The sequence below is a fragment of the Phacochoerus africanus genome, chromosome 4 (assembly GCF_016906955.1).
Source record: "Phacochoerus africanus isolate WHEZ1 chromosome 4, ROS_Pafr_v1, whole genome shotgun sequence".
Classification (NCBI taxonomy): domain Eukaryota; kingdom Metazoa; phylum Chordata; class Mammalia; order Artiodactyla; family Suidae; genus Phacochoerus; species Phacochoerus africanus.
This window is the reverse complement of record NC_062547.1, coordinates 51,284,066-51,297,282: the sequence shown is the minus strand read 5'-3', so window position 1 is coordinate 51,297,282 and position 13,217 is coordinate 51,284,066.

Sequence of the window (13,217 nt, the reverse complement as noted above, 5' to 3'; positions counted from 1 at the left end):
TTTTATACATATGGAAGAGTAAGACCTCATTGAAACTGTCCCTCTCCCAACATTAACGTTCAAAAACTTTGAGAGGCATTCATCTGAACATCATTGAACTTTCTTTTTCTTTGTGGCAGATGACCCTAATTTTCAATGCAGTTGAAAGGTCTCTGGAGTAAGGAAATTATCTATGTATGCTCTAGGAAGAGTTACCAGGAAAAGATGGCATGTTCTGTCCAAACTTCATTAAACTAAGAGTCTAAGAAACCTCGGCCAGTCCAGCCCATGAAGAAAAATGCCTCAAAGGAATATTTATATCATAGTTCATATTGTTAAGCTTTATATGGTTAATAAATATTTCTAAGAGCATATTCTTTGTTTTGAGTTTTGACATTCTTTTTCTCAGCTACACCTGTGGCATATGGAAACCCTCTGGCTAGGGACTGAATTGGAGCTGCGGCCATGACCTATGCCACACTTGCGGCAATGCAGAATCCTTTAACCCACTACACTGGGTCGGGGATCAAAGCAGCAACCAGAGACAAGCCTGGTCATTAACCCACTGCACAACAGCAGGAACTCCAGTTTTGACTTCTTAAAGCTATGAAATGAGTTTCCAGGCCTGGGATCCAGTTTATGCCTACTACTCCATTAGCCCAGTAGGAAATGCAAGTTCAGTGTACCATGGCTCCATTTAGGGTGGTTATCCAGGAGAGGAGTCACCTTTCCGCAGTTTTTTGGTTTTTTTCAATTTAATTCTTTTTTTTTTTTTTTTGGTCTTTTTAGGGCCACTCCCTAGGCCCATGGAGGTTCCCAGGCTAGGGGTTGAATCAGAGCTGTCACTGCTGGCCTATACCACAGCCATAGCAACACGGGATCTGAGTCGCATCTGCAAACTACACCACAGCTCACGGCAATGCTGGATCCTTAACCCACTGATGGAGGTCAGGGATCGAACCTGAGTCCTCATGGATGCTAGTCAGATTCATGTCCACTGAGCCATGACAGGTAATTTCAACCTTTCCACAGTTTAGAGTATGGAATATGGCGTGTGGAGGCTCAATGAGTTAAGTAACTTAGGAACTCAATTTGGTAAGTAGAAGAGCTAGAATTCCTACTCAGATCTCATAGCAAAAAATCATGCTTTTTTCCAGACACCTGAATGTTGAAGGCAGCATCAATTAAACGGCAGAGTGAGGCAGCAAAGGAGAATAGGAAAGAGCAGTCTGAGAATGAGGAAACTGGGAAGACTCTGGTGTCATGGAGACCAAGAGAAGTTTGCAGGGGAAATTGGTTAACTGTGACTCTATATGGGAAAGATTAAGAAATGACTCAAAACTCCATGAATTCATCTAAAGTTCATTACATCTTTGGCAAGCAGTGTCAGTAGGGGGGGAACAAAAGCCAGATTACAGTGAGCTGGTGTAAATGGGGGATGAACAAGTAGAGATAGCAAGTATAAACTATTTTTAAGAAATATGGTTGGGAGTTCCTGTTGTGGCTCAGCGGAAACGAATCTGACCAGCATCCATGAGGAGAGGTTCAATCCCTGGCCTTGCTCAGTGGGTTAAGGATCTGGCGTTGCCATGAACTGTGGTATAGGTTGCAGACGAGGCTCGAATCTGGTGTTGCTGTAGCAGCTGTAGTTCTGATTCGACCCCTAGCCTGGGAAACTCCATATGCCGTAGGTGTGGCGCTAAAAAGACACACAGAAAAAAAAGAAACATGGCTGAAAAAGCAGGGTAAGGGGGGAAAGGGCCATATGGCTAGAGAGGAATCTTTGGGTCTTATCGTGCTATCATTTATTGATCACTTATTATGTGCTAAATATTTTACATACATAATGTCATTAATCCTCATAAGAACTCTACCCAAAATCCCCATTTTACATATGATGTTTAGAGAAGTAAAAGAAATAGTCCAGATGTCATGGCTACAAAGCTTCATTCAGCATTCATACCTAAAGCATTTGGCTGAACAGCTAGCCAAATGCAGAGCCCATCCTTTGAGCCTGGAGCAGAGGAAGAATGAGTGTGGATGAGACAACTTAGAAGTGTCTGGGGGGAATGCAGGAAGTGGGGGAGGAGAACTCCCCCTCCCCAGGCTGAGGCCTCTTATCAAATCACATGAACTGAAAGCGCCTGTGGACAGATCCTCATAATATGGGGGAGGAATGCTGTCTCACTCCACTGCATTCTTTTCCTTCTGAATGAGAGAAATATATAGAAAGAGTGCACTGTGTAGCTATTTGGAGCAAGATTTCAAGGAGTTTTATGACTTGGGGAAATGTATGTAATATACTGTTATACTGAAAAAATCAGAAAGCAAAATTTCATATAAGGGATTTTTAAAATTTTTTATTTGTTTTTGTTTTTTTGCCTTTTCTAGGGCCGCTCCTGTGGCATATGGAGATTCCCAGGCTAGGGGTCTAATCGGAGCTGTAGCCACCGGCCTACACCACAGCCACAGTAACACCGGATCGGAGCCGCATCTGCGACCTACACCACAGCTCATGGCAACGCCAGATCCTTAACCCACTGAGCAAGGCCAGGAATCGAACCTGCAACCTCATGGTCTCTAGTTGGATTCGTTTCCGCTGTGCCATGACAGGAACTCCTAAGGAATTTTTTTTTTTTTTTTTTTTAGCGTTAAACCAGAGATTGGAGGGCTAACAATGACTGTAACTTTTTTTTTTTTTTTTTTTTTTTTTTGGCTACACCCATGGCATATGGAATTTCCTGGGCCAGGGATCCAACCCACTCCATGCAGTGACAACACCGGATCCTTAACCCACTGAGCCACAAGAGAATTCCACAATGACTGTTATTTGAGTGGTGGGATTATGGGATCTTTCCTTTTTCCTTTCTGAACTTTCTGTATTTTAAAAAATGAGCCTTTATTTTGTAATCAGAAAAAAAAAAATACTCTTTAAAAATGTTTGAGGGGTTCCAATATGGTGCAATGGGATTGGCAGAGTCTCTGCAGCACCAGGGTGCAGGTTTTATCCCCGGCCTGTCATGGTGGGTTAAAGGATCCCGAATTGCTATAGCTGCGGCATAGGTCACAACTGTGGCTCGGACCTTATCCCCGGCCCAGGAACTCTATATGCAGGGCAGCCAAAAAAAAAAAAAGAAAGAAAGAAAGAAAGAAAAGGAACTTGGGTGTTCCCTGGTGGCTCAGCGGGTTAAGGATCCAGCGTTGTCACTGCTGTGCTGTAGGTTCAATCCCTGGCCCGGGAATTCCTGCATGCCACAGGCACAGACAAAAAAAAAAGTAAGGAAAAAATATTTGAACTTATCTACAATCACTACAAAATGGGTAATTTAACTGGTTTGCGGGTATCATGCCTCTGTGCCCCAAAATTTCTGATAGTGAGATCACTCCCTTGAATACAAGGGGTACATATGTGATCTGGGCTGGACCAAAAGAGTTTTTCCTGGAACTCTATAGGTATTCTAATTGCTATGTTGGCAAAGATGGGGAAGCCAGTCTTCCCACTGCTTGGAAAAAAACCCGTCTGCCAAAGGAGAGAATGAACCAGCACAGAAGCAGAACTGAGAAAAGAGGAGCACATGGTCTGACGGACTTATCTGTCCTTGAAGCCAATCTTAGTTTGGTTCCATTACTATATACATTTCTCCTTTTGTCCTAAACTGTATATAGGGGAGTTTCTGTTGCTTACAATTAAAAGAGCTTGACCGGCACAACATGTTTCTCCAAACTGACAATCATGAATTAAATACTCTAGACATTGTATGGCTGAGAAATGTGGCCAATGATCCTAGGGTTCCTAATTAATCCCTTTGTTGAGGCCCCTGCTGTGACAGCAGTATCTCCTGCCCAGCCACCCCCTTACCCGGTGTTTTCCTGGTTACATGTGGTTACAGCATCAATTTTCTAGTGGTTACTTTGTACAAAACCCCATGCACAGCAGTCGCAGAAAGAATTGTGCTGATAGACCTAGACTGTGAACAGGATTAGATACCACACAGTTCTATTAAAGACACTTTCGCTGTCAGGTGATTTGGATAAGCACAATTTTTTTTTTCCTGTCTGCCACACACTATTGCTGTGATGTCGCTCTTATGTCAAAGATGCTATTCTTTTGTTTTTCTCCCCACCCCCACCTCCCATTTTTAATGGCCGCATCCACAGCGTGTGGAGGTTCTTAGGCTAGGGATCAAATTGGAGCTGCAGCTGCCGGCCTATGCCACAGCCACAGCAATGCCAGATCCGAGCTGCATCTGCAACCTACACCACAGCTCACGGCAACACCAGATCCTTAACCCACTGAGCGAGGCCAGCAATTGAACCCGAGTCCTCATGGATACCTGTGGGATTCATTACCTCTGAGCCACAATAGGAACTCCAAAATGTATTTTATTTTTAATTTAAAAGTATTATCTCTGTCACTTTTTGAAAGCCGTTTTCGACATATATCCAAAAATCTCATGCTTCATGAAAGCAAAAGCAGGAATTCCCAAACATTCATGTGCATATCTGATAACTTTCATATCTAAATCAAATGTATAGGATATGGAGTGATGACACTAATGTTTGGTTAAAAAAAAAAAGTTGTTGGGGGTTCCCATTGTGGCTCAGCAGGTTATGAACCTGACTAGTATCCACAAGGATGTGGTTTGATCCCTGGCCTCGCTCTGTGGGCTAAGGATCGGGCGTTGTTACAAGCTGCAGCATAGGTCACAGATGCAGCTTGGATCTGGCGTTGCTATGGCTGTGGCATGGGCCAGCAGCTGCAGCTCCAGTTCAACCCCTACCCTGGGGACTTCCACATGCCACAGGTGCAGCACCCCTGCCCCCCAAAAAAAAAACAAGAGTTGGAAGTTCTCATTGTGGCTCAGTGGGTTAAGGACCCAATGTTGTCTCTGTGAGGATATGGGTCCAATCTTTGGCCTTGCTGAAGAAAGATGAGTAAGAATATGCAAGTGGGTAAGGTAGAAAGATTTCTTAGAGGAATTAACATAAATAGAACACAGAGGAACGAAACTACGTGGGGGTATTGGGATGGGGAGGGCATATTGTGTGTCTAAGAGGAGAGGAAGCAAGCTTATTCTGCACAATTGCACTGGGAACCCAGCTTCGCTTTGTCAGGTTTATGTTTTCCATTTCTGGGTTTCAGTTCTGTGATAAAATGCTGAGGAATATGGACTTCTGTTTATTCTTGTTCAGGGAAGTGTTGAAAATAATAATGAATGAACAGAGAAAGAAAGGTGTATAATAGATCCTAGGCATTATCAGTCAAGGACTATGAGCCTCATCAACTCTGGGAGAAAAAGGAGAGAAGAGCTTCAACTACCATCACCTCTTCTGAGCCCCATCTTCTGGGAGGGGCCCAGAGTTTGCTCCTAAGGCAATATCCGTCCTGCTGACTGCTCCTTTAGCAGGTCAGTTCTAGACATTGTTCCTCCTATCCCTATACCATCCTCTTGCCTCCATTGTTCCTGGTGCTGCCTCCTCTGGGCCCAGGCCCCTCTGCCTGATCCTTGGTCATTGCCACCCCCATTCCCCCTCCTAGCTCCTGGCTCCTGAATACTGAGCAGCCCCAGCAGAGACAGATTGTGGGGCAGGTGGTGGTGGACAGATCTGTGCTTTGGAGCTAAGCATCTCTTCCCCTTTGGCAGGGGCAGCTGTTTCACTTCCTTTCTTACTCCTTGGTGTCCAGAGAGGACCAGGAAGGACCTAGCAGCCTCCCCATCTAATGTTGGATGCATGTCTGCTATTGAGCCCCCACGGTATTGCTGTTATGATCTTGGCTGGAATGCTTGCCAAGCAGGCTGGAGTGGGGTTTCTATGTAAAGACTGAAATTCGAGGGGCAGATCCTAACCAAAAGTGGCTAGAGGGTGAGTAAGAGCTCAGTCTCAGGGTGCCACAAGGGTCAGTGGAGAAAACCAGATTCTACTGCAAGCCAGAGGCGGGAGGTTTGGCTCCCGGCTCAGATCCCCAATGAGGAGGAAGCAGCACAATCCCATCTGCCACTTCACTGGTGGTCAGTGTGTGTGATTAGTGTGTTACGCTGGCTGCATGAGTTCACAAACGCACTGGCTCACACATCTGGAAGCCAGAAAATCCCCAGCTTCATCCGAGGAAAGACCCAGACCCACTGGGGCTATCTGCGGTATGAATGCTCCTTCACCCTCTGCTGATCCTTTCTCCTGCACTTGGTCTTGGAAGGAAATTCCTCCTCCACCACCAGGCTCCTTCTGTGAAACTGGAGCACAATCCAAGTTACATCTGTTTGCATTTTCCTTTCTCAAGGAGGCAACTTCAAGGCTCTCCCTTTGGGCATAATAAAAAGAGAGCAACTCAGAGGTAAGAGGGTGAGTGAGAGGGAAAACGTGAAGAGACAACTTGGGAGAGATGAGAGGGGCTGAGGCCTTAGAAGTGTAGCAGAGCGAGGGCAGCTGATGGGCCTGAGAGTGATGACTGAGCAAGGAGAGAAGGCTCAGCCATATTCCCATGTGCTTTAACCCCTGAACTGAGCTTGGGCAATGTGTTAAGGCTGTTTGACTGTGTTTCGGGTGAGGATTGAAAAACATTTATTTAGCAATGATTAGTAGTAATCTTTACTGGGGGTGGCTGCCTATATTCTAACTATAGTTTTGTTTGTTTTTTAAATTTTATGGACATACCATGGCATATGGAAATTCCCAAGTCGGGGATTAAATCTGAGCCATGGCTGCAAGCTGTGGCAATGCTGGATCCTTTAACCCATTGCACCAGGCCAGGGATGAAACGCATTGCCTCTGCAATGTACCGAGCTGCTGCAGTCAGATCCTTAACCTACTGCAGCACAGAGGGAACTCCTAATTATAGTGTTATCATTATAACATCTTTTTTTTTTTTTTCCTTTTAGGGCTGCATGGCAGATGAAAATTCCCAGGCCAGGCGTTGAATCAGAACTACAGGAGTTCCCGTTGTGGCGCAGTGGTTAACGAATCCGACTAGGAACCATGAGGTTGTGGGTTCGGTCCCTGCGCTTGATCTGTGGGTTAACGATCCGGCGTTGCCGTGAGCTGTGGTATAGGTTGCAGACGCGGCTCGGATCCCACGTTGCTGTGGCTCTGGCGTAGGCTGGAGACTACAGCTCTGATTGGACCCCTAGCCTGGGAACCTCCATATGCTGCGGGAGCGGCCCAAGAAATAGCAAAAAAAAAAAAAAAAAAAAAAACTACAGCTGCCAGTTTACACCACAACCACAGGAATGCCAGATCCTTAAACCACTGAGCAAAGCCAGGGATTGAACCCATATCCTCATGAATACTAGTTGGATTCTTAACCAGATGGCAATGGGAACTCCATAATTATAATGCTGTTATGCTTTCTTCTGCCCTGGGAAATGTCTTTATGACATGGAGTGGGTGCCCAGTGAGTAGGTCTGTACTTTGAAAGTCTGTCTCCTTGGCAAACCTGATTGGTCCTGTGACAGACACTTGACACAAGAGGGCTCTCAGATCTATTCACAGCCCAGCCATTGGTGGTGTTGTTATCAGAGCAAACTTAGGTCTGCTTGCCCTCCATGCAGCCCAGCCAATCCACTAGCACCAGGTCTTGGTGAAGGCAACTGTGGCATTTTTTGCAGGTGCTAAGCAAGGAGAAAGTGCAGTGTATGCTCAAAAGTCCTAGACTCATGGATGGTTTGGGGAAAGTGTTTTTTTTCTCTCTCTCTCTCCTTTTTTTTTTTTTTTTTGCTTTTTAGGGCCACACTTGCAGCATATGGAAGTTCCCAAGCTAGGGTTCGAATCAGAGCTATAGCTGCCAGCTTAGGCCACAGCCACAGCAATTCGGGGTCTGAGCCACATCTTCGACCTACAGCACAGCTCACGGCAATGCCAGCTCCTTAACCCACTGAGTGAGGCCAGGGATTGAACCCGCATCCTCATGGATATTAGTGCGGCTCGTTAACCACTGAGCAACAATAGGAACTCCTTTTTTCTTTCTTTTTTTTTTTTTTTGGAAGTGTTTTCAAAGGCAGAGTGAGGGAGGGACTGGCAGGTGAGTGATCAGCTTGTAAACATCCTTCTGACTGGCTGCTGGTGAGGTAACATGGTAACTTCACGAGTCAACACTATCAACTTTCTGGGTCCAACCGGTCTGGGGGCTACGTGCTGGTAGTCAGCAAGCAGTCAATTTCCTTCACGTGATGGGGATTTCAGTATCTGCAAAACAACTTAGGAATGTGCATCAAACTTATCTTTACCTTTGAAACAGAACCAGGGTCCTTGTAGCTGATTTATGGTTTAAGTTATAGCTATTCTCCTGCCGTCTGCCCTTTGTTTCTACATTCTTTACCTCCCTAAACATTAACTGCTGGGACCTGCTCTTTGTTCCACATGGAGGCCCTAGGAGGTTGTAGTATATTTCCATAGCCTCTTTTCCCAATCAACAATAAGCAGGGACACAGAGGGATCTGTCTGTCACCGGAAAGGCCCCTACATGCCCCCCTTCCCCCGCCACTCAGTTTCAGTATGAGGGTCAGTCCCCAGCCTAAGCCAGACCAGAGTCCCTCTGAGAGCAGAGCGAGAATAAGCCAATTCCTTGCTGCAGGGGGCAGATGGAGTGTGAGAGGTCAGAGAGCTATTGGTACTCAGCCACTCTAAGGAGCTTGGTCTACAGTGGGGAGAGTTGAAACCAGCACTCAGAGAGAATCAACTTTGAATCCTTGGTCCCAGTTACATCTGGCCGAGGCCCAAACTCAGGGTTTCCCTCCCATCCCTTTAGTTTATTTATTTATTTATTTATTTATTTATTTATTTATTTGTCTTTTTTTTTTTTTTTTTTTTTGCCATTCCTTGGGCACATGGAGGTTCCCAGGCTAGGGGTCGAATCGGAGCTGCAGCCACCGGCCTACACCAGAGCCACAGCAACACGGGATCCGAGCTGCATCTGCAACCTACACCACAGCTCACGGCAATGCCAGATCGTTAACCCACTGAGCAAGGGCAGGGATTGAACCCGCAGCCTCATGGTTCCTAGTTGGAGTCATTAACCACTGTGCCACAACGAGAACTCCAACCATCCCTTTAGTTTAGTTGCTACTTGAAACAATCTATTTCCTCCCAGTAAAAACCCCCCTCCCCCATTTTTCTTTCTCAAAGTAAATGTTTTTCTTTTCTTTTCTTTTCTTTTTTCTGGCCTCATCCATGGCATATAGAAGTTCCCCTGCCAAGGACTGAAGCCAAGCCACAGGGGTGACCTACGCCACACCTGCAGCAAGGCCAGATCCTTAACCTGCTGTGCCACAGTGGGAACTCCGGTTGGTTAGTTTTTGGTTTCTTGCATTGTATACCTAAAGTTCTCTCTTACACAGATGACAAATTGAGTAGGTTAAATTAATATTATCCAAAGGTTTCTTCATTCCCAGATCTCAGATTTCTCTTTATCCCTCAGTCACAGTGGTACCCAAGAGGAGGTGTGTCAGTAAGGACTGCTTTGCTCTCAGCCAGTTTTGAAAGCTCCCTTATCAGAGCTTGCATCTTCTTTTCTAAGAAACTCTCAGTCACCTTACATAAGACCTGGGACCTGCCTCCAAGAGACCACAGATCATGAGACAATATGAGATCCAGAAACCTAGGCACTTTTCTGGAGCATCCTCAGAGGACATCTGTTTTTAAATGTCTATGTGACCTGGCCTCTTCTTGTAGAAAGTTGAATATCTGCAATAAAGCAAAATTTGTTTCTACCCTTGCAGACAAATGCACTGTACCTGAGCATCTAGGCCCTGCTCCGTACTCCGTGACTCATGTCACCTGTCAACCCAAGACGAGCAACTGGCCAAGGCACAGTATTTCCCCCTTAAATCATCTGTGGGACAAGAACTCACAGTTCAGCAACTCAGGACTTGAAGAGGAAAATAGGATTATATGTGTATTTATATTCACCAATGGGCTGAATAAAAGAATGTTTTGGACATTTGAATGCATTTAAATTGGTAAGACTGAATATTATTCAAGTTTCCTTTTCTGTCCAGGGGAGAGGCAGCAGCTGCTGGTATTTATTTATTTATTTTGATTATGATGATTATTTTTTGCTTTTTAGGGCCATGCCTGTGGCATATGGAAGTTCCCAGGCTAGCAGTCGAATTGGAGCTACAGCTGCTGGCCTACACCACAGCCACAGCCACAAGGGATCAGAGCCCCGTCTGCGACCTACACCACAGCGCATGGCAATGCCAGATCCTTAACCTACTGAGCAAGGCCAGGGATGGAACCTGAATCCTCATGGATACTAGTTGGATTCATTTCCACTGCACCAAGACAGGAACTTCTACTGGTCTTAATTTAAACTCTGCTGTTTCACACAGAAGATAATGTTTTATTTTATTTTATTTTTATATATTTTTTTAATTTTTGGCTTTTCTAGGGCCACACCTGTGGTATATAGATGTTCCCAGGCTAGGGGTTGAATCGGAGCTGAAGTCACCGGCCTACACCACAGCCACAACAACGCCAGAGCCAAGCCGCATCTGTGACCTACACCACAGCTCATGACAACGCCGGAGCCTTAACCCACTGAGCAAGGCCAGAGATCGAACCTGCAATCTCATGGTTCCTAGTCAGATTCGTTAACCACTGAGCCACAACAGGAACTCCAGAGGATAATGTTTTAGTGAAGAGAAAGAGGCCTTCAGGTTACAGAACAGAAAGTTCAGTTTTGGGCATGTTGAGTTCAAGGTCCTTGAGGGGCACCACAGTGGCAATAGCCAATGAGCAGTCAGCTATATACCCATGACCAAGTTTTTTTCTTTTTAATTTTAATTTAATTTAATTTATTTATTTATTTATTTTTGCTTTTTAGGGCCACACCTGCAGCATATCAAAGTTCCCCAGCTAGGGAGATCAAATCAAGCTGCAGCTGCTGGCCACAGCCACAGCTACACAGGATCCAAGATGCGTCTTTGACCTACACCATAGCTCACAGCAACACTGGATTCCCAACCCACTGGGCAAGGCCAGGGATCAAACCCGCATCCTCATGGATACTAGTTGGATTCGTTTCTGCTGTGCCACAACAGGAATTACCACACCTAAGTCTTAGATTTGGGCATCACTGGTGCTGGAGTGGTCATTGAAAGCTTGGGCCTGAGAGAGAGAATCTGAGAAGAATTTGTAGAATGAAAAGAGAAGTAAACCCAGGGAACACCATTTGGGGTTGATGCGGGAAATGGAATTTGACAGATGGAGAAAGAGCATCCAAGGAGACAGAAGAAAATGAGGGGTGACTGGTACCTCAGTGGCCCCAGGAGAAGAGAAGTTCAAGAATGAGGAAGTGGTCAACATAGAGAATGGACCTAAGATGATAAGGACTGACGTCAATGGCGACGTTGGAGAGAGCAGCTCCAGAGGTGCAGCAGAGAATCCAGATGTCAGGGGACTGGCGACCTGGCCTCAGTCCACAGGGGAATGGAATTTACCCGCTACTGCTTAGCCGTAGGTGTTGACAAGAAGGTGAAAGGTTAAGGAGACAAAGGAAGTGGCGAGGTAAGGAAAGCAGAGCTGTGAGTACAGTTACGTTTAGAGAATGGGACTTTGTCAGAGAGCGTTGCACTTCTCAGTGATGCCAAGGCTCGGAGGATGGTCAAGGGGACAGTGGCCCAAGTGGCAAGAAGGGCAAAGGTCATTGGAGACAAAGGGAGTCAGAGACCTTAAGATTAAGATGCAGCACATGTTATCCAGGATGATGACAACATCTCCCCTGGGAAACCTGTGAGTCAGGGGCCCAGGTCCTCAGTGAATACTGGGAGGTGGGAAGATGAAAATGCCAGTGAAGGGAGACTCAAAGCAGTGTAATGGTCCACAAGAGGCAGGGGATGTGAAAAGCTGCTGACCACCCTCCTCCTTGTCTCATGGTAGCTGGGTGACAGCTGGGAATGAGTTGGCATCTCTCAAGAGACCATCGAGGGAAGCCAGGTCCTCAGCCAGACTGCAGTAAAGGCAGAAAATGGAGGGAGCTCTTTTCTTTCTGTTTTATTTTATTATTATTATTTTTTAGGGCTGCAGCCATGGCATATGAAGTTTCCAGGCTAGGGATTGAATCAGAGCTACCGCTGCCAGCCTACACCACATCAACACAGGATCTCAGTGGTGTCTGCCACCTACACCACAGCTCAGGGCAACACCAGATTCTTAACCCACTGAGCGAGGCCAGGGATCGAACCTGAAACCTGGTTCTTATTGGATTTGTTTCCACTGTGTCACAATGGAAATTCCAATCAGGAGCTCTTTTTTAGGTTTTTCTAGGTTTTTCTAGTTTTCTAGGTTTTCTTTGTTTTAGGTGAACAAAGGTTGCAGGTGATACTGGCTCAGCAGGCTGAGAGTCACGACAGAAAGGACAGTGGGCAGCACCAATCAAGATTACAGGAGGGGCCAGGTAACTGGACTGACTTGTGCTTTGGGAGTTAGCCTGGATGACAGGGGAGGGAGGGCCACACTGGGACTGATTGACCAGGGCCAAAGGACACCATGATTGAAGTGGCCTCCAGGCTGTACAGACCAAGGCCCTAGACAACCTGAGGTGCAATTTAGGGCTTTGCAAAAGGTTTTTTGTTGCAAGAAAAAATCTGGTGATGTTTGGAGTTCCTGTCGCAGCAGAGGAAATGAATCCGACTAGGAACCATGAGGATTCAGGTTGAATCCTTGGCCTCCCTCAGTGGGTTAAGGATCCAGCATTGCCGTGAGCTGTGGGGTAAGTCACAGACCCAGCTGGGATCCCACTTGCTATGGCTGTGGCGTAGACCCTCAGCTGTAGCTCTGATTTGAATCCTAGCCTGGGAACCTCCATATGACAGGAAAAAACAAACAAACAAATTGACGATGTTGTTCAGGAGCCTCTGCAGGACCTGGCCCTGGGGAAGGGATGGGTGATTAGACCTGCATGAGGATAGAAGTAGGCAGTGGTCTCCTGCACCCCAGCCTCAGTGGATATGCCTTTGTCATGGATTCTAAGGGCTGGTCCCCCATCCATGCTGCTCTCACTTCTTGATGGAGGAGCCATGCTCTTTAAATGGGATTGATTTCATTCCACCCCAGCACTGTGTCCTCAAGCAGTTAGAGAAAGCCCATCCCCCTGACTGGCTCAGGGAGGGACCTAAGCTGACTCTTCCTTACTCTACATGTTGGCTTCTCTGGCCATAGGGGTTGTTTTGGGGTGGGCATATGACAGACATTGGCCCAAACAGCCTGAAGCCTGGGAACCTGTATGAATGGTGACAGGATGT